This window comes from Anas acuta, chromosome 8 (assembly GCF_963932015.1).
Source record: "Anas acuta chromosome 8, bAnaAcu1.1, whole genome shotgun sequence".
Classification (NCBI taxonomy): domain Eukaryota; kingdom Metazoa; phylum Chordata; class Aves; order Anseriformes; family Anatidae; genus Anas; species Anas acuta.
In genome coordinates this window covers 15,820,526-15,844,366 of record NC_088986.1, presented here as the reverse complement: position 1 = coordinate 15,844,366, position 23,841 = coordinate 15,820,526, and the positions used below count along the sequence as shown (strand labels likewise).

The 23,841-nt window shown below is 41.7% G+C and overlaps 1 long non-coding RNA gene across 2 annotated transcripts in view; it reads right to left on the bottom strand.

The window, feature by feature from the left end:
- The window catches only part of LOC137860356 (uncharacterized), a 35,674-nt gene extending 13,933 nt beyond the window's left edge, over positions 1 to 21,741 (bottom strand). Inside the window, exons 1-7 of one of the 2 annotated variants that reach the window (XR_011098855.1) lie at positions 21,187 to 21,741; positions 16,008 to 16,100; positions 15,156 to 15,216; positions 13,967 to 14,085; positions 13,518 to 13,875; positions 11,194 to 11,265; positions 6,655 to 6,744 (exon numbers count right to left, since the gene is read on the bottom strand). This is a non-coding gene — a long non-coding RNA (uncharacterized lncRNA). Of the gene's footprint in view, positions 1 to 6,654; positions 6,745 to 9,306; positions 9,399 to 11,193; positions 11,266 to 13,517; positions 13,876 to 13,966; positions 14,086 to 15,155; positions 15,217 to 16,007; positions 16,101 to 21,186 lie in introns of those variants that run through there. The other variant, XR_011098856.1, reaches the window with a different exon arrangement.
- Between the last annotated feature and the right edge of the window lie 2,100 nt (positions 21,742 to 23,841).

Below are 23,841 nucleotides of genomic sequence, written 5' to 3'. Positions count from 1 at the left end.
TGGCAGAGATATGGGGAGGGACCAGGCAAGCAGCAAAATGTACAATTTTCAGCTAGTAATTGGTGGCTAGGCACTGAGGCGGAAAGTTGTTTGGTCTAGGAGAACACATGAACATGTAAGACTGGAACTGATCCAGACACATGGAAGAATACAAATGTCAAAAAGTAAAAGTTATCAGCAACACTGAGTTCAAGAAAAGTTGATCTTTCTGCATCTCATTGCTATGAGTAAGGAGAACTTTTAATATCTTTGGTACTGGTGCAAGGATAATTTCTGCAGAAGTACGGCTGTGTACTTGGAAGAAATAACAGTTACTGGTTAGTTAATAAGTAGCAGGAACCACAACAGAAGAGGCTCATGGTTTTACTGTCTCTGGTCCAGTAGAAAACTGTAATCTATGCTACTTAAGCTTCATACATCCAGCATTTGCAAATGCCAAGTTATCAAAAATTTTACCAACATAAAAATGAGTAAAGTTGAAGTGCAATTGCTCATAAGGGATCACTAGGACAATATACAGTGGCTTTCACTTCAGGGTAACAGCCTACTTCCCATGTTCCTTTAGGGACTTGCACTGAGTGAATTTGTACTGTTAGGAAGTGCGTCAAAAACTGAGCTTGCATACAGGTAATTTACATCTATGAGCCAGAGTGCTTCTGTTCTCCAGGGTAGGTACATCACAGGAAGGTTGCTCTGCTTCAACTATTGCTGTAACAACTGAAAGAGAGGGAACAAGAGTTTTGGCTCTAAAAGCGGATACATTTGAGAAACGTTAAAATAACCTCTTAAACTGGAGCACAGAAATATTCTTAGTAACCCTCTCTGTGGTGCTCCCTGTAATTATAGCTGAGAATAATCACAGATCAACTTTTTGTAAGAGATGCCACCCCTTCTGTGCTCTTAGAGGGACTGCAGTTCTAAAATCTTTGCAATTACTTTTATATCTATGTTACCATTTAGATTCAGGATTTTAATATCTGACACAGTAGGCCTCACACTGTTTAGTTCTCCACCATCTATCTCCTTACTTTGGGTGCCTGTCATTCACATTTCTGCAAAGTTCAGCTGAAACCAGTAAGTACCCTGTTCATGTTACTGGTGCCTTGCACTGCAAATAGTAAGAAGCAGAATTTGCAATCCAGCTCATTCACAGAACATTCTTATACAGCACATAATTTTCCAACAGCTAAATTAATCTCGCTTCACAATGTGGGGCTGTGTACATGTGGTTTCTGATACAAAAGGCTCCAGTGAAATCAATGGTATAAGCATCATATTAACTCAGACCCAGCTCTTTCAGGTCCATGAAGCGTAGTCATGTGCTTTCTAATTTAGAACTCAAATGTAAGCAAGAATCTCAGCTCTGCTTTTTAAACAGTGTGAAGTTTCAATCCAATTTACCTTGCATAGATGAAAACATAAATCAGTAGCTGGTCTCCACTCCACATACTAATTTAATGAGCTGGGGATTTGACCACATGTGTATATACACTCTGGGAACTGCAGACCTTTTCCTCCATACTGCATTCAGTTTGGATGTGTGCCAAACAACTATGCATGAGCTAAAGGGAGGAGGGAAAGGCAGTCCAGCACACCAGCTTGCACCAGGGTCTAGAACAAGGGTGTGAGACAAAGGTCAGGAGTCAAGCATGATCTATACCATCCCACTGACGAGCAGTCAATGCATATGCTGCTGTAAGCAACACAACAGCCCAGGCAGCAGCCCTGGGACATGCCCCAGGACAATGTCTGGGGTCACCACTGCACAGCTGTAAGGGCTTTATCCACCCCTCCCCACAGTTAGGAGGGACTCCAGTCCAAACACAGATGACCTCCTGGAAGAAAGCTCCAAGAAGAAGGTGACAGAAATGCATCTACAGACCTACGTTTGGCTCACTGCCTGGTGTACTACAAAACAAAGGGCCTTTGGGGGCTTCAAAGAAGGTGTGTAATGATGAGTTCATCAGAACGCAAAATGAAGTTGATAGTAAAAAGACTGAGGATAAATATTCATGCACAAACATCAAGTGATTTCTGGCACCATTCACATTGCATGACTTTTGTTGACCTGACAGGACTGTGACCTGAAATAGAGACGCCAAAACAGCAGCGACTCCTCAACTTCTGTCTCCTCTTTGCCTTGTCCCAAAGACTATTGACCCAGAGAGATGAAGTCTTGCACTTATCATTCTCAGACCTCATGCATCTGTGGGCTGAGTCCATTCATAAACAGCTCCCTTCCGCTGGACTAATCCAAACCAACTCTACACTCATCCAGGCAACAGCACAACAGATCCCAAGCTGTTTTTCTGTTTGTCCAAAGTACTGAAAACAGACAGATGTTCTGTGAGCAGGGAATCTCTGAAGTGGGACTACCTATGCCAAGGTATCTTTGGCATCATAGAGAAGGTTGAGGTAAAGGTGGGAAAAAAGCAGAATAAAGCTAGTGAATAGAGGTGGGGTACAGAAAAAGAGAAAATGATTTTGGAACATTAACTCACCATCCAGTAAAAAAGCAGATTGCAAGACGTGTCATTCAAATAGCACTACTGGTCCCCTCTGATTACACTCCTCCTTATCTACCACCAGAAGAATTAATCTAGGCTATATTTTGCTTAGGTGCCAAAGGAAAAAGGAATTTATATTAACCATGACTGTGAATCTGAACAACAGTTACTAATGATCTTTACACTTTATTTTAAAAGTGTGTTTATCTTAGCTTATCAGATCAAGCTCATTCAAAAACCAAAAATCAGAAGTCCTGCGATTTGAGAACAAGTAACACTGAGAATGGAAAGTCAACACATCCCCAGCCTATGGGATGGGAGAGTCATCTGCTATCAACATTTAGGAAATGTACTTTGGGTGGAAAGTTTCCTTGCAGCCTCAGGCTTTGTTATAGTAACTCAGCTTAGCTCTTAATTAAGCTCTTGTTCTATCTGTAACTCTAGTTCAGAGCACCTCACATCTAGGCCTTGCCAAGGGACATAGCATGCCGTCCTCTAAAATGGGGTAGTCCTCTATGCAGGGATCTCTTGGTGGAGTCACGTTAAAATCAAAAGATGTTCACACAGACACAGGAATCCCTGCTGTCAGGTCTCAGATCATAGCATTAATAATGTCCATCCAGAATACACAAACAGATGGGGTTTTCTTCCTAGAAGAAAAGCCAGCAGAAACTAACCGCTTATATTTCTTTTTCTCTCTCTCTTAGATATTCAGGGGTGTCATTTATTTTTGCATATATTTTATTGTGCAAGGTCGCATTGGACCAAACAGTGCAAGTAACCCTCTCATTCCGCTTGCATTTGGCTTCTTATTAGAAATGTTATCAGAAGGTAAACAATGCACAGGAGGGTCTGCTGTGGAATAACAAGGTTTTAATACCGTACCACATCGACAGCTCAAAAATGCTTTAATAGGTTAAAACTATTTTTGGTAATTACAAAGAAGGTGAAAGGAAAAGTGTTTCCTCAAGCTGACAACATACATTTTATACAGAAAGAGACAAGATATGAGACCATGAAAATTGCACAGACACAAATATTTGAGATGTAACTGAGAGGCAGAAAAATATATTAAAATGATCATTGATTGAGCAACACAGAAAGAATTCTCTCAATAGAAGAAAACAGGCTTTTGTAGGTCTCTAAGAAAGCACAATGGACCCTGCTTTTGTGACAATACTCAGTGCTTCCATCTGGAATTTTGAAGCTACTTCTGGATACTTTTGGAACTAGATGATCTTCAAGGTCCCTTCCAACCCAATCCATTCTATGATATTGATGACTGAGTCCTTTGATTTAGCCATCATTGCCTTTTTACAAATAGAGAAATAAGCTTCCCAGGATGACAGAGACTTTCCTAAAGTCAAAGAGTGAGTCAGTGGCAAAGAGAAAAGCAGTCTAGTTCTCCTCAACCTTACTCTCAATCAACCACACCAATAGATTGTACAACCATGAAAAACGATCTTTTCCCTATGAAAAGGTAGATTCTGTGAGGAAAATAACAAGCTCCACCTGTCTATGCAGCTGGTATTAGCAATAGTCAAAATTTCATTCTGCAGAAAAAAATGCAGATGTAGCACTTGTAAAAAAACCTCCACATTCATGTGCATATCAGAAATTGCCAGAGCGCTTTCAACAGCTGCAACTACCACACACTTTCAGCAAGTAATTTTAACTCATCAGGTCAGACTCGGATAGACAGCAAAGCCCAGATGGCTTGGTTGTAAATAAAGCCCTGGTATGACACATGGGGTGAGGAAACGTGAGGTTAGGGCCCTGCAGATTTGCACCGGCCCTGGGTTAGGGCTGGGCATGCCAGCATGGCAGCCCCACCACCCTCCCGCCCTGCTGTTAAGTGGAAGAAGCTGTGGGAACGGGCGCACGTGTGAGTGTTTAAATACTCGTCGTTGGGGACTACAGGAAAGCCTACAATAGACATTTAGCCTTGGGATGTTTTCTCTACTCTATTGCAAAAAAGCAATAAAAATATGTGCTACTCTGCAGGCTCTTTCTCTGCTTAACCAGCCCCTTTATTATTATCCAGGTTCTCTCAGAATATATCCTTTCTGACAACAAGCCCGTACTGCTCCAACGGGCAGATCTATTCTCAGGGCCGGGCTGTCAACGCACGCCGTTCTCTTGTCTGACTTCATTGCAGGTTGTCCAGTACAAGGGTCTGAGGGTGTCTGCCCGCAGGCCTGAACAAAGCAGGCCACCCGCCAGCCCGCACGTTCAGCTGGATGTCACCCAGCAAAGGCCAGCACAACTCACGCTGTTGCCCACAGGCAGCCCCACAGCCCACATGGTGCTAGGAGCATGTGGGGCAAAAAACGTTTTGAGAAGTGCCGTCTGTCCATCTCTGGCAGAAACCAGAGGGATGATGCTTGGAAAGCCCAGCCTTTGTATTTTCCAGAATTAAGACTTTGATTAGCTGCTGGCGCAAGACCAAAGCTCTATCTGAAGTGCTTTAGATAACCCGTCTGCGCTTGGTTTTGGAATCTTGAGGAGTGTATGCTACAGCCCATTTCTCATCAGTGCCAGGAGAAAAACAAGGAAAATGAGGGAGTTCGTTGGGAGGACTACCCTCGCCACAACTCTCATGCCCTCACACAAACACCTCACACGGGCTCTCCTGGCCACCCCAGGCCTGGGTTGGGTGCTGGGGCCCCTGACTCATGTTGGAGTTTCGCCCTGCTCCTCCACACCCACTGGGGCCAGGCCCGTGGCCCACAGCCCTTCCCTCCCCTCCCTTCTTCCCTCCCCAAGCCCCCTTGGTCCTCCACAAGTCCCCGCACCTCGTGATAAATTTCATAATTATTCAGCCCTTACTACTAACACCGAAATTCATCACTCAAAGCAAATTAGCCGAGATTCATTAGAATAAGACATCTAGTAGGCACATGTACTTTATTAGCCTCTTACACCAATAGTTTTAATTAGGTACATATTTCACAGCTCTAGAGCTACTCGAGTGAAGGGCTGCTTTTATCTCTTTTATTTACAGTAACAAGCTATCAAACAAATACCACCATAATTAAAGTCAGATGCCAAAAAAAAAAAAAAAAAATCCCTATTTAAATTTTTTTATTAACAGTGACCTGCTCAAACCTCAGGTTTTGTACACCAGGGCTATTTAATTAACGAGGGCAAGTCCCTCCAGCCGGGCAGGCAGGACTTGGCCTCTCCGGCAGCCCCTCTCCCGGCGGGCGATGCCTCCATGTCACCTTCAGGTAACGGGGAGCGCTCTGCCTCGGATGTCGTAGTGATGAGAAAAGTGATTAAAATCCAGCACATTTCTAAATTATTAATGAGGAATTTAAATGATGTTATAAAAGAGGGAAATACAGCCGAAAATGTTACACATTCATGGAATTCTTACTCATGCATAATAATAAGCCGAAAACACTTCGGCTATAATACTTCCCAAATTAAGGGGGGCGGGGGGCGATGTGTTTCTCGGGCCCGCCCGCCCGGCCTCCCTCACTCGGCGATCAAGGCCGCCACCTGCCGGGCTCCGCCGCGAACCGCGCGCGCTGCCGCCGCCTGGCGCAGGGCCGCCGGCTGACGGGGCCGCTGCCCGGCCCCGGGCCTGCCCGAGCCGGGGGCTCCGCCGGAGCCCGGCGTTAACTTCAGAGCCCTTCGCGCACATTTAGCACCGTGCCTGGCCTCTGGGCCCGGTGCTGTATTGTTTAAGGAGCGGTGCTATGGCGGTGAGGGAAGCCCCTTCTTCTCCCGGCCTGTGCCGGGGCTGAGTGCTCCCTGCCTGCACCTGCCTGGAAGCACTCCTGCCGTCTAACAGAAATTTGGGGGCTGATGGCAGTAGTTAGTAGCCAGAGCACAAAAGGTTTCCCCAAGTCAAAGCTGCAAGCGACACATATCTTACACAGCTATATTTATGTGTACCTGCCTATGCAGTCCTTTCCCCATCTCCGTGTCTCTGGGCTGCCCTCAACTAAGCGCTGCTTGTGTGATCCATGAGGTCAGAAAATACCCGAGGATCTCATCATTAAAGACCTGCTTAAGGTTTTACACAATCAGGCAGACGTTTGTGTCACCTACCACAAAGTCCATGATTTTCCTCTCTCAGGGAGGGGGAAGAAACCTGCAAGCCAACAAAAGTAAAAGGGTCACTGGAGTACAGCCTTACCACAAAGCCGTGGACTCATGCGTCCCTCTGGCTGAGCTCCTTGGGGAGATTCTGTACTTCCACGTGTCTTTCAGTCTGATTTTGGTAGATCTGCAAAGCAGAGAGCCACCATCTGATTACAGTTGCAGCAAATAAGGCAAGAACAATCCCAGGCCGCTCTGGACTGTAAGGGCTATACAAATGCTACAAGTCCTGCTGAATGCTAACTGGCAGCTAGCACCAATTACTGGGTAATGGGCTCTCCACATGCCCCATTACTTAATAAGTTGATAGACACAGTCTGCACTCACTTTCGGAGCTCAGTTGTCGCTGGTTGTAACACCAGCTGAATGCTTTGCAGTGGGCTAGCCTCACAGTGACTAAAGCTCAGATCGTTATAGCAAAGTCTCAACCAAAAGAAACTGCCACACTCTTCTCAATTGGAGCAGATGAAATAAAGGCTCTTGGACACAGTTCCTACCTAGGAGCCTGCCAGAGTCTAATAACTGCAACATGCTGTGATTCTAAAATAAGTGTGTCATGGAGAGATACCCAGTCTAATTCTCAGGGAGCTAAATTTGCCCGGACGAAACTCTTCATTAGCACGGTGTTTTCTTCCACTCTCCGCTGTTTCTGGTCCCTTTCTGCATGGCACTGCACAGAGCACATTCACTATCATGAGTCATAGATGGCAGTTCTGGTCCCTCTGGACAAAGCAGTGACATTCATATCAGAAACAAAAAAAATGTACTTTTTTTACTCCTTTGCTTCCTATGTAGTCTCCACTGATGACATTCTCGTCATTCCTTTGCCTGGACAGCACCATTTATTAAAGTTTTTGCTTAACTGACTTTTGAGCACTATGGTTCCTCCACATTTTCTGTCACGTAGTTTTTAGCTATACAGAGATGTGAACAGGGTTTCCCTGAATGCTCTCCAGTTCCATGTTTTCTCCCTAGGTCGTCAAAGGAATGTACTGGACAGAAGATAACAGAGAAGATCCCTATGAAATCGTGGTGCAACCAAATAATCCCAAAGCATCCTGAAAGGGTTTCCATAAGGAAAGCAGCAGGGACTCCTAAAACACAGTTCCCATACATCCTTGTTAGGAATGTGACACCATTACTTTCACAGCTAATGCTATGAAAGGCTGCTGAAATGTTCAAAGGAACTTTGTTAGTTTTATTTTTCTCTCCACAAAACAAAAGTTCTCACTGAAGGCCTTATAAAAAGTAAGAAACTTTCAGAACCTTGAGCCTCTGCAGGCAACCATTACATGCAAAATATTGTCCCCAGTTTATAGCCTTTAGCTGTTCTACATTTCTGACACTGTGAGGAAGGACTTTGTAACCAGGTAGTTAGCATCAGATGGATATTGAATGCAACCAGCTGCATAAGTGCAATACCACAACTGAGATTTTTACATGCACACAAGTCAATGATTTCAAAACCATGGTTTCTGCAGCAGACATGATTTGCACCCCATGTATTACGGACTATCTGACAGTATTACAGACAAGGAAACATCTCTCTGTGTGCCAGGAAAGAGAAACCAGCCACTGTACTGAAGGCCAACAGAAGTTTTAGGTGCCTCAGAAGGCACATTAAATTCCAGTTTTATGGGTTTATGACCATACATTAACGTGATGTGGCCTTCTTTATCTGAAATTAGTTTCTTTCTAATTTTGTACATATATGTGCAGTACAGCAAAGTGATGGCTGTTCCATACTCCTTCACCTTCATGGATTTTGATTCTATACCTTGACATCCATCTATTAAATGCATTTAGCAGGATTAAATTACCTTCAAAATGAAGTTTTAAAGTGCATGTGGGAGGTGGGAAGAGAACCCACTGACTGCACTAGTTCATTGTGTGAACAAGGCAGTAAATACAGATGTGGAACTCCATATTCATGCCTCAGCACGGGTATCTCTTCAGTGTTGCACCTGCAGGTATTTATATGATCACACACTGAAATAAATGCAGCGTGTGTGGGTGTGTAGAGCTGCACCTGTATATATAATGAGACGTTCAAACAAATCCACTAAGTTTTGTTGCAACACCTGACAAAAACATCCTTGTAAATTTTGTCCTGCACGTTCAGTAGCCTTATCCCAGTGAATCTTTCTCTGGACTGGGTTGAACTGCCCTGTGTACTATCTCTGTCCCTTGTCCCTGAAGAAAAACCTCCTAATTTGCCACTTTCTCACTGCTTTTCTTTCTGAAGAGGAAATTATGTGAACAATCTCCCTCCACAACTTGTGCTGAGCTTATAGTTGCTGGAACTGAAACTGGTTAGAGAAGGTCATTTGCACATGCTTTGGGACCACTTATTTACCTGCTTTATAAAGATCACGTGTGCTTTTCCCATAAGGCAGCCACTGACTAGTGAGTCCTGCTCTGGCACAGAAATATTATGCATTTTGGGATTGGGTTTGAGAGCCCTCTTTCAGCCAGTGAAAGGACATGAACATAAAATTTCATGGTTTGTGTGCAGTCTAGAGTCTAGTACCTACTATATTAAAAGCACTGTTACATCAACCCAAGAGCACAAGGAACACAGACATTGTATTCCCCATTTTTCATAGAAAGAAACTGAGCCAAAGTATCCAAGTAAACTGACCAACTAAGCATCAAACATAAAACTAAATTTTGGAACTCCCCTACTTACCAGAAATTTCAATCTGTAAAGTTATTTGAAGCTCCTTAAAACTCAACAACTGCCTGCCAGGAAGGGTAGGAATCTCTTCACTGGGGGTAACAGCGTACAAGACAAAACATGAAGAAAATTAAGCCATTATTGCCATGCAAAAGTGCTGTAACCAGGACTTCGACCTAGAAACATTTGAACTTTGTGTTGTAATTCAATCCCACCATAAAGACATGGTCTGCATATCTGTATACATCTTAAAGAAACAGGAATACTACGAAGTATGTAACTCACATTTTATAACCAGATGCAGCTTTTCCTAATGGCTACTGGAGAAACAGAAAGTACTGCCAGTCTTTAGGCCAAAGAGCTGTTAGTAGAGAAACAAATTAATGTCTAATTTTTGCTAGTAACCGGCTAAATCAGTCAAATGTTCCCAGCCCTAGTTAACACATATATATCACAGGTATTATAATAACATGAACCTACTTATTAAAGCTTAACTTACTAATGCTTGGAAAATACTTAGAAATCTGTAGAGAAAAGACTTTATGTAAGAATAATATTGTCACTTCAAACTCGTTTAGTATGTCTGCCAACACTTAGTAGGCCTCATGGACCTTCAGGTTCACTGTACCTAAGAAGTTAACAGTATCTCAAAATATTTCCTATCCCCCGCACAACGGGCCTCCTCTTTGCCCAGCCACAGATTCTGTTTCCCCTTCCTTTCTGGTGCATACCTTGGTGAAAGAGAGATTAGTTTTCTGACATTCACTGCATTTGTTGTGCTGACATCATAGAGTCAACGAGAACAAGTATTTATACTTCTATTATGCCTTCACTGAACTGAACAAGGTGTTCAACAGGACATTTTAATTATAATCCCACTTCTAGCAGCGTAAGTAAAGGTGTTTAAAAAACACAATCAAGCATGAAATAGAACAGTAAACATGCCATTTCAATTACAAAATTATGTATAAGCACATCCTTGCACAGCACAACATTTGAAGACTGCGAGAAATGCTAAAATCCTATCTGAAGCGCTGAGAGGTTTTCTGCACAGAGTTGAAGGAGCTGAAATGCTCTCCTCTCACACTCTATTGTGCACTCACTCTGGATTTTGGCTCCGGAGAGAAACACACAAGGTCCAAAATTGATTGTTTTTGTACAGATTCCCACAAAGAAATACTAGCCATAAGCTTTTTTTTTTTTTTCTTTCTTTATTTTTTTTTTTCTGCATTGTCATTTCAGTCACTTGTTCTGCTTTGGGAACTCTTTTTTACTTCCCAGCCCAATGGAGCTGAAATCCAAAAGCAAATGCACTGACAGATCCTTGCATCAATAGCCACCACCACCTACCTGTACAGTTCAGCTACAAACTGCTCCCTATCAGGAATGCAATGGAGCAAACACCCTACAATGCTCATAGGTACTGGTGAGCCACCAGAAACTCCTGGACATCTCTGGTCTTCAGGAAAGCACAGAGCCAGCTCTGAGGGATGTGTAACAGAAAGGCCTTGGTACTACACTGTCCCACTAAGCAATGGCGAAAGCTTTTCTTTTCTGCACTTGATACCCCTGAGCACTCCAGGAGCAGTTGTCGAAGCAGTGAAAGTTCTTACCAAAGCACAGCCACACTACACCATCCTGTCCTCTGCAGCCTCTGGAAGACAAAGTTCCCCCTCACAGCCTCAGAGAGAAGGAAATTGGAACAATTTGCATTTCTGCCACACAGATTAAACTTGAACCAATGCTGGATGCATTAAGTTCCCAAAGACATCTGGAGATCATAACAAAATCTGTTGCTATCTGATGATCTAGACTATTATCTTTTCCACAAATAGTACTTTTCTGTTTAATAGACACACAGTTGTCCATGGTATGGAATCATCTTCTAGAGTATCTTACCTGGAAATTACTCTGTTACTGTGACTTGAAAGTAATAACTTTCTCAGGAATTTCACGATCATTTGGATGAACCTGTAAATACAGAAAATAGGTGAAATGTTTATGAATAAGTACTTAGTAATCTGCCAAACAAACATGTAACAACATCTGACTGACAAGAAACTATGCTGGTGTCTGTAGGTATTTAATAATACAGACAGCATTAAAGGTTTGACTGCTATCCCTTTTTTGAAATAGAATTTTTTACTCTCTCACTATACTCTCAGGGTTGAAGGAAAAAAACAGCATATTTTTTCCATTCCTGGAAGAACCTGTCTTTCTCAAAATGCCAGACCACCTCATTAGTGGAAGCCTTGGTTAGCTTGTAGATAGCTGGCAGAGGTGTTTTGTTGTGCTTGTTTCCACTTCATTTTTTTCCCAGTATTATGAGTAGGTAGAAGTAAAAGCAGAGTTTTCATTGCCTTTAAAGGGAGCAGAATCTGCTTTCATTTCATATTTTTTTCCATTCTTCTCCTGGCACTACACAGAAACGCGTGTGAGGTGAAATGTGTCTGCAAGGTAACTCGGCGGTGAGGGTTCCAGAAGCCAACATTAAATGCAGATAACATATTTTTGACTAGTTATGCACATTTACAGCCCCGGTCCAGAAACTTAAGAGAAGCACTACATGGAGAAGTCATTAACTGAGAATTAAGTTGGAGAAATACAGGATGTATGAGGAAACCTAAAATTAAAGCCCCCCTTTTAACATCTCTCTACTTCAAGCAAATCAACCAATGAGGCAAGGCCTTGAAGTTCATTTATACTAGAAGTGAATGAGACCTGCCTGATCCACTCATCTTCTCCTTGAATGTAAGGCTAAAATTAGGAAAAAGACATGCTGCTTTTGCAGTGTTTCAGAACTGCCAGTGCCAGTTCAGGTCCTCCCCAGCTTCTAGATGGACCAGGGCCTCCACAACTGAACAGATCCACAACTCTATGAGCTTTTCACCACCAGATATAACCCAGGTCATGATTAGAAAGTGGGACCATAACTAGCTAGGCCTGAATAGCTATGACAAGCAATGATGCATGGCATGGAAAACATCTCATCTGGTGCAGGGAACATAGTTTTCAGGGTCAATTTTAGAAAGCCATAGAATTTTATCTCTAGACTCAACAGAGAAACAAGCATGGAGCCTGGCATTTAAAAGGTAAAATTTTAAATTGAAGACATCATTCAAACATCTTCCTAGCTGGGTGCTGCAGAGCCTGAATCCATAGCCTCTGCAGCTGCCAGCTGGGATGGGGTGCACCGCCTCTGCCTCTGGGCTGTGGCCACACAGTGCTGGCCGAGCTGGGGGATGCCATGGGAGCAGAGGGCCATGACATCCGTGCATCTGCAGACCCAAAGGTGCTCAAGACCTTACAGGAATGAAAGCAGAGGAGAATGAAAGTGAAGTAGCTGAGAGATGATACTGCTGCTTTGTAGAGTACAGCCACAACAGGAGCTGTAATCGCAGAGAAAACAGCATGTCTGTCTGAACCGCTATTTCTGCTTTATTGTGTAAATACAGAAACTATGACTTCATGTCTCACACTTCAAGAGTCGTACTCTTGGGCTTCTTTTCTTCCATATCAGAGCTCTAAGAAATGCAAAATGTGTCTCTGACTTTCAGTTCTGGCTTGAGGTTAATCTCTAGAAACAAGTAATGTAACATTTCCATCTATCTTTTCTACTCTTTCGGCGGTTTTAATTATACTGATATACTATGACACTTTAAACAAGACAAGCCTCAGCTTATGGCCTGCTCTGTAATGGTTCAGCTGCTGCATGTGCTCCAGCATATTTTGCTCAGACAGGCTGCTGGGGGCTGGTGTGTATGTGTGCAGAATAGTGCCCTTCTGTCATGAGAGATTTCATTGCACTGATCATTGTATATTTGACAGACTCTTTGTCAATGTCAAGTGTCTTGTGGTTAAGCCCAGTAAAGCTAAAACAAAAGGTCTCCTAGATATTAGATATATAGTGACATTACTGAATTCACTTGGAGGCAGTAATTTTTTGTCAGCCTATGAAAAGAAAAATGGAGCTAATGGGAAAACAAAAGGAAGATGCCGGCATGTCTTTTTAGCTATTTTTGTTTATGTCAGACATTGTGATTGACATCTGGCCCAGAACACCCCTTCAACCATTGGGTTGGTGTCATGAAACAGAACAAAGAGAAACTGCCAGCCAAGAAAACACCAATGGCTCAGAAAGCACTTTTTTGTTTAAGTGTTTCATTTTCAGTAATCAGTATCAATGCACAAGAGTAGTTCATTCACATACACCCCCAGCTTACTAATTGGACTTTTAAGTTTCCTTCATGTTTGCTTTCTTCCTGCTTGCTTGAATGGCACCACACTGCTGGTTTGGTTGGATGACAGTCTGTCATAACAGTGATGTTTGAGGTTAGTGAAAACTGACATGAAAAATACAATCCACTGGCCTTTAACTGAAATAGCAGCTCTGTTTTTTGTGGAGTTGTCAGGCAACATTTTTAAACCCCTTTCACGGTGAAGGCAGTTACAACATGTTTTTCTCTGTATCAAGCAGCTCCATCATGATGAACATTATCTATGTCTGTTGTCATATCAGAATATTGCCTTTGAAGAGCAGTTTACTGTTTCTTGTGTGATCACTTCTCCTGTTGAAGTGCCCTAAAAGGGTTAAAGGAATTTCGTGATCATTCTTCAGTGCTAGGCCAATTACAAAGCTTTAAAATATGTTTAAGAGTGACTTTGGAAATACCTGTGACCAGAGCAGTTCCTGCAGACACACAACTTCACAGAAACTTTGTCACCAGCATTATGCAAGCGCTGCAAGGAAATTATTATTTAAACTTCTAACTTTGTCTTGAAAGTATGAGGCTGAACATTAAAAAAAAAAAAAAAAAAAGAGAAAAAAAGAGAGAGACTTTTTACAAAATGAGAGCAGGACGTTTCATCTGCTACTTAGGTACAGTTAAATGCTGAAACCATAGGAGAACTCTTGCCTTAACATATAAAGATCTTAATCACTTAAAAAGATCCTAGGGAATTTGGCCCCTGAACACATTACATGTGCTGCAGCTAAACATCTTTGCGCCTTTTTAGCAGGGTTCCTTTCAGTATTTAACGCAGGGGTATATTCTTCTCCAGAAGCACACTTAACTCCCCCCAGCATTAATAGCAGAGATGCTCACACATAGAGTGGCAAATTTCTCTCTGTCTCTTTGCGCAGTGTTCTAAAAAGAACTTTGAAGAAATTGAGGAAAACAGAAAGAGCAGTATATTAATTTTAAGGAGATGAAAGCAATACATGTCACTCCTAAATTTCATGGAAAATGCACCGTTAGTAACAAAGATGAGTAGAAAATTTCAAAATCATTTTGAGCAGCATTAAAATCAGTCTTCCCTGATTTTCTGTTTTCCCCTTCTTTTCAAAGCACATACATTAAACTCATTTTATGCTTATAATGTATATAATGATTCTAGACAACATAAGAAGGACACTGGGATTCTTCCTATTTCAACGTATAAAGTGGCAAGCCAATTTATGCAGCTTAAACCATTGCTAAAGAAGATGTATCAAAAATTGCCTGTGATCATTACAAATAACAGCCTGAAATGTTCACAAGAAGCTGTTTGCTTATCATATTTTCATTAAAACATCTTTTCACCTGCTTTGCTTTTCCCATGCCTGTAACCTGCATTGTAATCAGTCTTATTAACTGAGAACATAAATATGATTTATTATGGTCTGATAATGGAAGCTGCATGGACCAAGAGAAGGGATATATTGTCCTTTGATAAAATGGCTCTTTTCTCTCAAATAGAGCTCTATCATGAGAGCATGCAGAATGTAGTGAGTGATTATTTCCTGAGGGTGAATGATGGCAGAACCCTACAGAAAATCTTCTTGTTGGCCATGACAGCCTCCGAGTGTCCCCAAATCTCACCGAGTTTGACAACCTGCAGACACTTTTGATGAACTGTATTCTTCTGTCAGAGACAGCCTGTCTGGGAGGAGAAAAGGGAACCTTTATCGTCTGATCTGCTATTATTGTCTTGATCTTTTATAAGCAATCTCTAATGCACATGAATATAATATCCTTTCACACAAGTGCCAAACATAATAGAAATGTAGTTAAAGGACCCTTTTCCCGGTTATGTAAATGTCCTAATACCATAATTAGAAAAGATGGTTTGTGAATGATAGCAGTAAGGAAAGGGTAATCAAAATGTTTTAACATTATCTTTCTGTTTTAAAGACCAAAATCTGTGATAAATAGCATTTATGGTAGATATGGGGAACCAGCTTGTGCTGAAGCTTTTACCTAAAAGAGAATAGTTTTGAGCATGAAACTGGTGTTATATTTTCATAAAACACATAAATGACAGCTGGTCTTAAGCCAAGAATGATTACTGGCAGATATGACTTAAAGAAAATGAGTATTCCACTCAAAATCCCTCCATGGCTGTTACAGAAAGAACAAAGCGTTATTATTAAGTAGTGTATTTGGATAAAGCGGTGTTCAAGACCAGCTAAAGTTCGCCAACAAATCTCTCTTTTATCTACATCCAGAAGAACAGGCATAACAGAATCTTTTTCAATTAACAGCTGTACACATTAGCAAAACACCCGTCTTTCTCAGCTGAAGAGGTCTGGCTTATTTATCACAAAAATGAAATGTTTTGGGGGAAGGTTTCCAAGTTGCCCAGTAAAAGCAAGAGACTTGATTTTTCATTAACCTTTTGACATCTGGAGCTGGGGTGTCCCAAAATTAACTACTAATGGTCTTTTGCATTACCAGTTGGTGTTGAGAGAAGTCCCAATTGTCAGAGTCAAAAGGTTAATCAGCAATTTCACACCGGTGATGTGGTCAGAGTTTGCATGCTACTGCCTGGACAGGAGGAAGAAGAAAATAAAGTAATTAACACAAAACTAAATCCCAACATTATTAAATTTCTTGTATTTTTGTTGTTGGAAAATATTTCATGATCTATTTATGAAATATTTTGATTTCTGAGAGGGCACTGCAGAACTTTGCTGAGAAGCCCAAGTTCTCAGCAAAGACTGGCTTGCTTCATTTATTCTGCTTTTCATAAGGAAACACAAAACAAATTACAGTTTATTCACCCACCAAATGTCCAGCCCAGGCCACCATGAGGGAAAAATCTTCTAGGTCTGTTACTTGGGGAGGTTTCAAAAACTATCCAACTGAGGCTAATTTGGTCTGAGAGTTCTGTCCTGTCTCCAGGAGGTGAGGACACCCAAATTCCCATTCACTCAGAGTCAATTTCATAGTGCAGGTGCCATATCAGGGATGAAGATGGTCCAGTAGCAAAAACTTGAGCATAGACTTTTCTCTCCTATTCCCTTCTGCCTTGATTGCAGAAAGTAAGCCAACAGCAGAATTCCCTTAACAAGTATGGACAGCAATATTATTTCATGTGAAAGTACTCATATAAACAGCCATGCCAGTGCCTCAGCTGGGACCATTTGACCAGAAATAGCCATAACATACGTTGACTTATGTCCCAAAAGCTCTCCTAGCCGTAGCAAAAACAGATTTATTTTCCAAAAGAAAATATAAAATGTTTCTGAAAACATTACAGCTTGGCATTTGCTACCAGTAACAATGGTAGCACCCAAAATGACTTCTCATTTGTCCAGGCAATATTTGAAACCATTAACTATTGTTTATCTTGTGTTTAGCCCTGATCAAAAGCTTTCTGATGTCACCATATGGATCAAGCCAGTTGTTCTATGTTTTTGAGACATTCTATCTTTTTCCTATGTCTAAAACAAATAAATAGTGAATACTGCCCAAAAGAACTTCTTTCATCCTGGATTTTTTCTTCATCACATATTTCCACTTGTCTCTTTCTGCAATTCCAACAAAATCTACCGCTAAAATCTTTCTTCTCTTGATTTCTACAGTTTTAATGGGGACAGTATTTTCCCTTGAAATGCTCTGAAAAAAATTATCAATCTTTCCAAGTGCCCTATTACTTAGTCCACCAATTAGCTGACTATGGAGCCTGAGTGTCCTTGTACATCTTCCCAGTCCCCATCTGTATACTTGGCTGCATATGTTTATGCAATTAGAAATGGTGAAAATCTAATAAAATTAGGACAAACCTGAGTGAGCCATAATTCTGCTTAATCTCTCAAACTGGATTGTTGAAAGCTTGCTGAATTCCCCAAACCTCTCTCAGGTGCCAATGAATGAGTCAGTATCATACCAAAGATCTCACGGCATAGCAGACGTAAATTATGCTTCCAGAATCTCATACACACCCTCAAATAATGAATCTAATGTCTCTAAAATAATGTCAGGGAGAAAACAAAACTAAATTAAACAGAAAACAAACAAGCAAACAATTTCCTCCAATTACCAGCATCGTACTTGATGGTAAAGAATAGTGAAAAGGAGAATACACTGCAAATTTCATGGGGAAGGAGTAACAGTTTTCAAAGTCTGTCTTCCTATGGCAGTAGAAGAGCAATCTAAGCTTCCTACTTTCGGAGGAGGACCACTGACATTATCACACTGAGGTTTGTTAGATCCCACTGACAAGCCCTGAGAGAAATGAACAAAATGGGAAAATGAACCTTTCTTTCATCCCAATGTGATACCTGTCCAGACTTTTCTTTTAGAAGCCCATTTTACACTCTGTTTTGCACTGAAGTGGTGACCAAGGGTTTGCATAGCAATAATCACCAGCCTGAAGGAATCCCAGGCCACTTCATACCTGTGTCCTCTCTTCACCAACCATTTTGAGAAAAGCCAGGGGAGGAACAATTTTGGCTAAAATTGGGAGGAATATTCTTTGAAAGAAAGAGTAGAATTATTTGGGTTTGAAGCACACTAGAGCAATTAATAACTCTGTCCTTGCAAGAAGATAACAATCTTTTATCTCAAGTTATGAGGGTTTTGGTTTTACACCAAAGCCAAACTATTTATTTGTTGCAAAATAGGGATCTTCAGTATGAGGAGAAAGATGTAAGGCATATGGCCTCTTAACTCAGACCTCAGAAGAAAATGTTGTCCCCAGATCTACCAGTTCCTTTTCATGGTTTTCCCCTGTCTGTTCATCTTCCTCATAGACGTTACTTCCAAGCACATACCTCGTTTACTCTGTGAGACCTTACAGAACTTCAGCCAGGAGTTAACGGAGCCAGTTTTGTTCATAAACACAGAACTGAGGTATTGCTCTCATTCCCAGTTTAATACACTCACACTCTTTGGGATGGCGAGGCTGCAGAAAATGGAGCTGGAAGGGATCGTAAAAAGCCCAATAACTGACAGTATGCCCCAGATTTTTGACTACTCTGTCACTGAAATCCTCCAGTGATGGAGACTTCATCACCTTTCCAGTCAATTATCCCAACAGATAACTGTCATTTCCTAAGTGACAAATACAGCTGAACAGTGAGAGACTGATTGCTTTCTTAGACATTATATATTTTTGCTCAAATACAACTTAAATGTATTTATACCTTTCTCCTTGTTTCTTCTCCATTTATTTCTGGTTCTATTACCTCCCCTCCATCATTATTTTACTTTATCTTTCTTCCTACTACTACCTTACCGTCTCTTCATTAAGTCACTCCTTTTCATTTCTGTCTTTTGAGCCTTGTGCTTTTTGGCATCCCTGTGTTTATTCTTTTTTCTCTTTCTTTCCAAACACATGAAAAAGAGAATCTAATCCACTGGTGGCCCTGCTACAGATGCCCATCTCTTATAATCTCCTTAGAGGGTAGCCAAAATGCCATATTTTCATTCATTCCATTGAAAACAATTTTTGTATACAATGAGAAATTATACAGATGTATTCAAATTCAGGTCTAAAGGCTATGCTCTCGAGGTGTGACTGAACAGCATAGCTATGGGAAGCAGACGATCTGTTTTGAATACACACATGGCTGGATACAGCAGGGGTGGGTATTACATAACCTCTAAAAAGACAATTCAGAACCCCTGGCAGTCGTGTTAGCAGATAGCTGCTGCTTGCTGACTGGCAGTGTATTTCACGAGTAATACGAGTTACAGCACAGGTCTGGACCTACTGGTTAAAGAATAACAGATTAAGTGGCTTCATGTCTAATTTACGCCAGGAGAAGTACCATCAAAAACAGTGAAGTCTGGAGCATCACCATAAGCAGAGAATTGTTTTACTTTTGTCCCACCAGGTCAGGCCCATTGTATGGTTTTAAAGCACATATAATATGCATGTGTGGTGGTCTCCTTGTGACAGCTCCAGGCTTCGTGGCCTATGAGCTAAGTGGAGACGTGATTCTGCACTCCAGAATTCAGTGCAGCTCAAATATTGGTATTTCTTAAAACAAACAAACAAACAAACAAACAAAAACCTATTTCAACTTATTCTTTAAATTTTTGACAGAAAATTATCAAAAAGGAGGATTACCCCTGCCCCAGCAAGAAGCGGTGTGATAAATGAAGGGAAGGACTAAGGGAAGCTTACTCCACACTTAGGAGCAGAAGACAAGTTTGTTTTCTAGCACAGCTGTTTCATGATGCATTGTTGCTGCAATATAGTTTGAATTGCACTATTTTCATATCTGCTTTGACCAGGGTCCATGCTTGAGAGGGCTGAGTGCAGTGGTCTGAAGCAAGACTACTGAGGGCATCTGATAAAGGAGAAGTTTGCATTAGCACTGAGGATCCACAGCAAGGGGGATCTCCAATGGTGCCTTTCCACAGAAGGTCTGAATAGAAAGCAAAGAAACTAAACTTGCTCTGGGGAGGCAGAAATTCTTCATCTCCTGTGTGACCTTGTACTTCCTCTCTCCAAGCCTCAATTCTTCCCTGAAATAGGGACTGACATCTTCCTGTCTTTTCTCTCTGGACTTTTGGCTAGTGCCTCTTCCTGATTAGAGGTAGGGCTGATGACTGTGGGTCTGACCTCCAGGAGGCCTCTGGACACTTCTGCATTATATTTGATAATGAAGCCTCGTGTCTTATCCAATCAACATAAAGTCAGACCAGAGGAAACTGGCTTAGCACAAAATGGCAGCCTCAGCAGAGTAAAGTCAGAGACACTAGCTATTGACTGCTATAGAAATACTGAAACTGCATCAGGGATTTCTTTTTTAATTGCTATTTAGGGATTTAAATGAGATTTTCAAAAAGAAAGGAAGACACAATGTTTAGTCTACAATCACTCTTTGCTGCCAATACAGGCTATCATATAAATTACTTAGACACTTTTAAAAATACATTATTTACTCAATAACCCATAATGGGTCCAGAGCTCCTTTTACACGCTATTATAGAAGTACATAATTGCAGAATTTTCAAATGGATATTTCTTCTAGGCAATAGTCTGTAATGGCTCCTTCAAAGCTCTTAGGCTTTTATCATATGAAGGCCTAAGTAGAAAATGTTTAGTTCACTGATCATTGACCTAATAGAGAGCAACAGCTTCTCTGGAACAACTATTGTCTGCTTGGGCAGATGATATATGAATGGCATTTTAAAAAATTCTTGGAAGTATGTGCTAGGGAAAAATTACTGTTCGTCTACAAAGCAAACACTGCTGATGGGATCCCGAGTTCTTTTGTTTGCCTCTGCTTATTTTAGTTTCTTGGCTTCTGCCCTAACCCAAAAACAAAAGAAAACAGTAATTTTGGGGTATGAAATGAGGGCTCAGTCTAGGACCCCTTTGGATCCATGAGAGACATTTCCATGTTCATAAAGATCGTTCAGCTCAATTAAAAATTGTCTCAAATGCAAATGGAGGTATTTGGTATATATGCAGCGTAAGAAGCTGAATTCTGAAATCAGAGAAGTAAGGGATGCTGCATAGGGTCAAATCACATTTCTTAGGATAGTACTGAAAAATATGCAGGATCCACAGGCATATCCCAACCATGATTCAGAAAGGAGATTGGCAACTTGAAACATTTTCAGCACTATAGCCATGAATCTCACAATTATTGAGCTTCTGCTCTCTACTTACATTTAGCTTCCAAGTTTGCTGATTCCATTTTAGACACAAACAAAGGTTCACGTTCACAAGTGCCTGATGTAAGAAAACACATTTTCTTTCCCAAACTGCAAACTTTGGGCAGTAAAGCCCAAGGAGGACTACAGCCAAATGAGTGTCAGCTGAGTCAAAGAGTAGGCCCAGAGAGGATGGCCATGAGCTGGGGGCAGAGACTGCACAAGCAGAGACCCCTAGAGAGGCTGAAGGGAGACCTCCAGCTCTGGTGGGCTGGGGGAGAGGTACTTGCTGGGTGGCCCAGCTCCCTCCTGGGCTCAGGGCCAGCAGAGATGGGAAGTGCTGCTCACCAGAGGAGGGTGCCCAACCACCAGTCCAATAGCTGGATGTGATCCTAACAGCTTTTGCCATCAAAACAGACCAAGGATCCCAAGCACAGCCCTGGTTTGTATACAGTTTGACATGAGAAGTTCTCCCATGCCTTTTATCAGTGGATTTCTCCAACCTAGTAAGGCTGCCTGGGACTCCTAGCATTCTGGCATGATTAACAGAAAAAAATACACTTGCTGGCAATTCTAATAGTTCCTTCTGTTTGATGCATCTGATTGAAGAGAAGCTGAAATCAGGGACCAATATGCAACCAGGCTGCACCAGTTAGCCTCATCATGCAAATGAGGCACACTTGCAGGCGAACTTATTAGAGATGAAATAGTTTTAGGCACCATGGATAATGAAGGCAGAGCGCTTATGTTGCAACAGTCAGAGCTGGAATTTAATCATGTTGTTGATATCTACTGCAACAGTGAACAAACACAGAAACAGCCACAAAAATCAAACCGTTAAAATGAAAGGAAGATACAAACCAGACAAATAATAATGATAAAAAAAGACTCAAACCAAGAGACATAGCAGTGGTTTCAAGAACGAATAATCTTGCAAGAAAGACTTCGAGCCCTGCCTCTTTCAGTTGAATGGCTGGAAAAGTGAGAGTTGCCAGGAGAAGTTGAAGGGGTGTCACTGTTCACACCGAGAGGGGTGGCTCCTACATACCTATGGGGATGGCCCTGCAAGGAGAAGGGGGGAAATGCCCCACAGAACAGCGCTTGTAAAGCAGCCCCAAGGTGAAACATAGCTCACCCTGCGAAGAAGCATCTCCTAGGAAGGAATTCAGAAAAAAGGAGGAACAGCCTGCTGCAGTGAAGTTATAACAGAAGTCACACAACTGACAGGCTGGATTAACAATCTGTTAGACATTAAAAATAAATACATTCTGCAGAGGCATTAGCCCCTTCTGTCTCACTAAACCTCTCACACGCTCCCTCTGTCCTTCATATAAACACCTGGGGAGACCATGAGCAGCCCCACAAAGGTTTGCTTTGTTTCAGAGAGCAAAGATGAGATCCAGCAGGTGGAAGCTGCAAAATGGAAACACTTGGATTCCTTTCGGCAGACACAAATGGCTAAAAATACCGTTTGGTATTTCTTCTAATACCAGTTGGTAGTACAAGAGCTCCAGAGATGTCAACAGGAAGCCCTAGAGGTTAGAGGGAATGATGTAACTGCATGTGACATAATGCTTGGTGTAGAGATTTCCTGGAATTGATTAGTGCCATTCATGATAACAGCAGCCAGCAAGAGTGTGAGGACTGGGTGAAGGCCCAGGCAGAATGCAGGCACCGGGCAGTTTTCTTTCCCTTTTAGCATGATGCCTGGTCTCATTGTTTTGGATGTGCAATACAATAACTGCATGGTGTTTCCATGCAACTTTCTTTGGAAGACTCGGAAGCAGCACACCTCCCAAGAACGTGCAGCTACTCCCCCACAAAAGGTCACGGAGAGACAAATGCAGAGGTGGAAGAACAATGAAGACTCCTGGGTCCCCCTTCCTTGAGAACAGCCTCCCCTCCGTTCCTCTTATTCCTTCAGGTATAAGATGCAGTCAGGTCATCCTCATCAGTACAGTTTTATGCCTAGCCTATAGACAAAGGCTACAGAGTGCCATCTATATCTAACGGGAGGCCTCCAATCTATGTGAGTGGGTGGCAATTGATAGCGAGTGACATGGGCACTGACAATGGTACACAAACTCTGCGGCACTCTTAAAACTTTTAATTGCATTTTAAAGTAATGTAACAAGGCAATGTTTAATGAGTACTTTGTTTAAGAAATTCTGACTTTATAAGCTAATTAAAGAGAAGGAAGGGTTACTGCACCAGGGCAACAAATCCAGGCTGCTGAATGTCTGTACTACAGCAACGCGCAGTTCAGATTCAATTGGCAGCCTTGCAAACCTCCACCCAGCCGGTGTGGATGATTTTTATTTATTTCTTTGACTAGCAAATAAATTATTATTATCATCATGATTATGTTAATAGAAAAAAAGTAATGGATAGGCAAGTAGTTTTTTGCCAGGGCTGGTAAATTTTCATGACACTTCTTGCAAAGCTGTCATATGGTTGGGTTAGATTAAACTAGAAGGCTTTATGTGCGTAGCATTTAACTTTAAACATTCTTCATGGAAACTTACCCAGCACATAATTTACATATTCAATACCAGTGACAATTTACTTCTCCCATCTGAGCAGGGCTTTCAACTATGCCACTTGAACTAAATTAATAAACAGTAATTAGAGAATGTTGTGCGAGCGAGCTGTTGATGTTGAGAAGATTCTA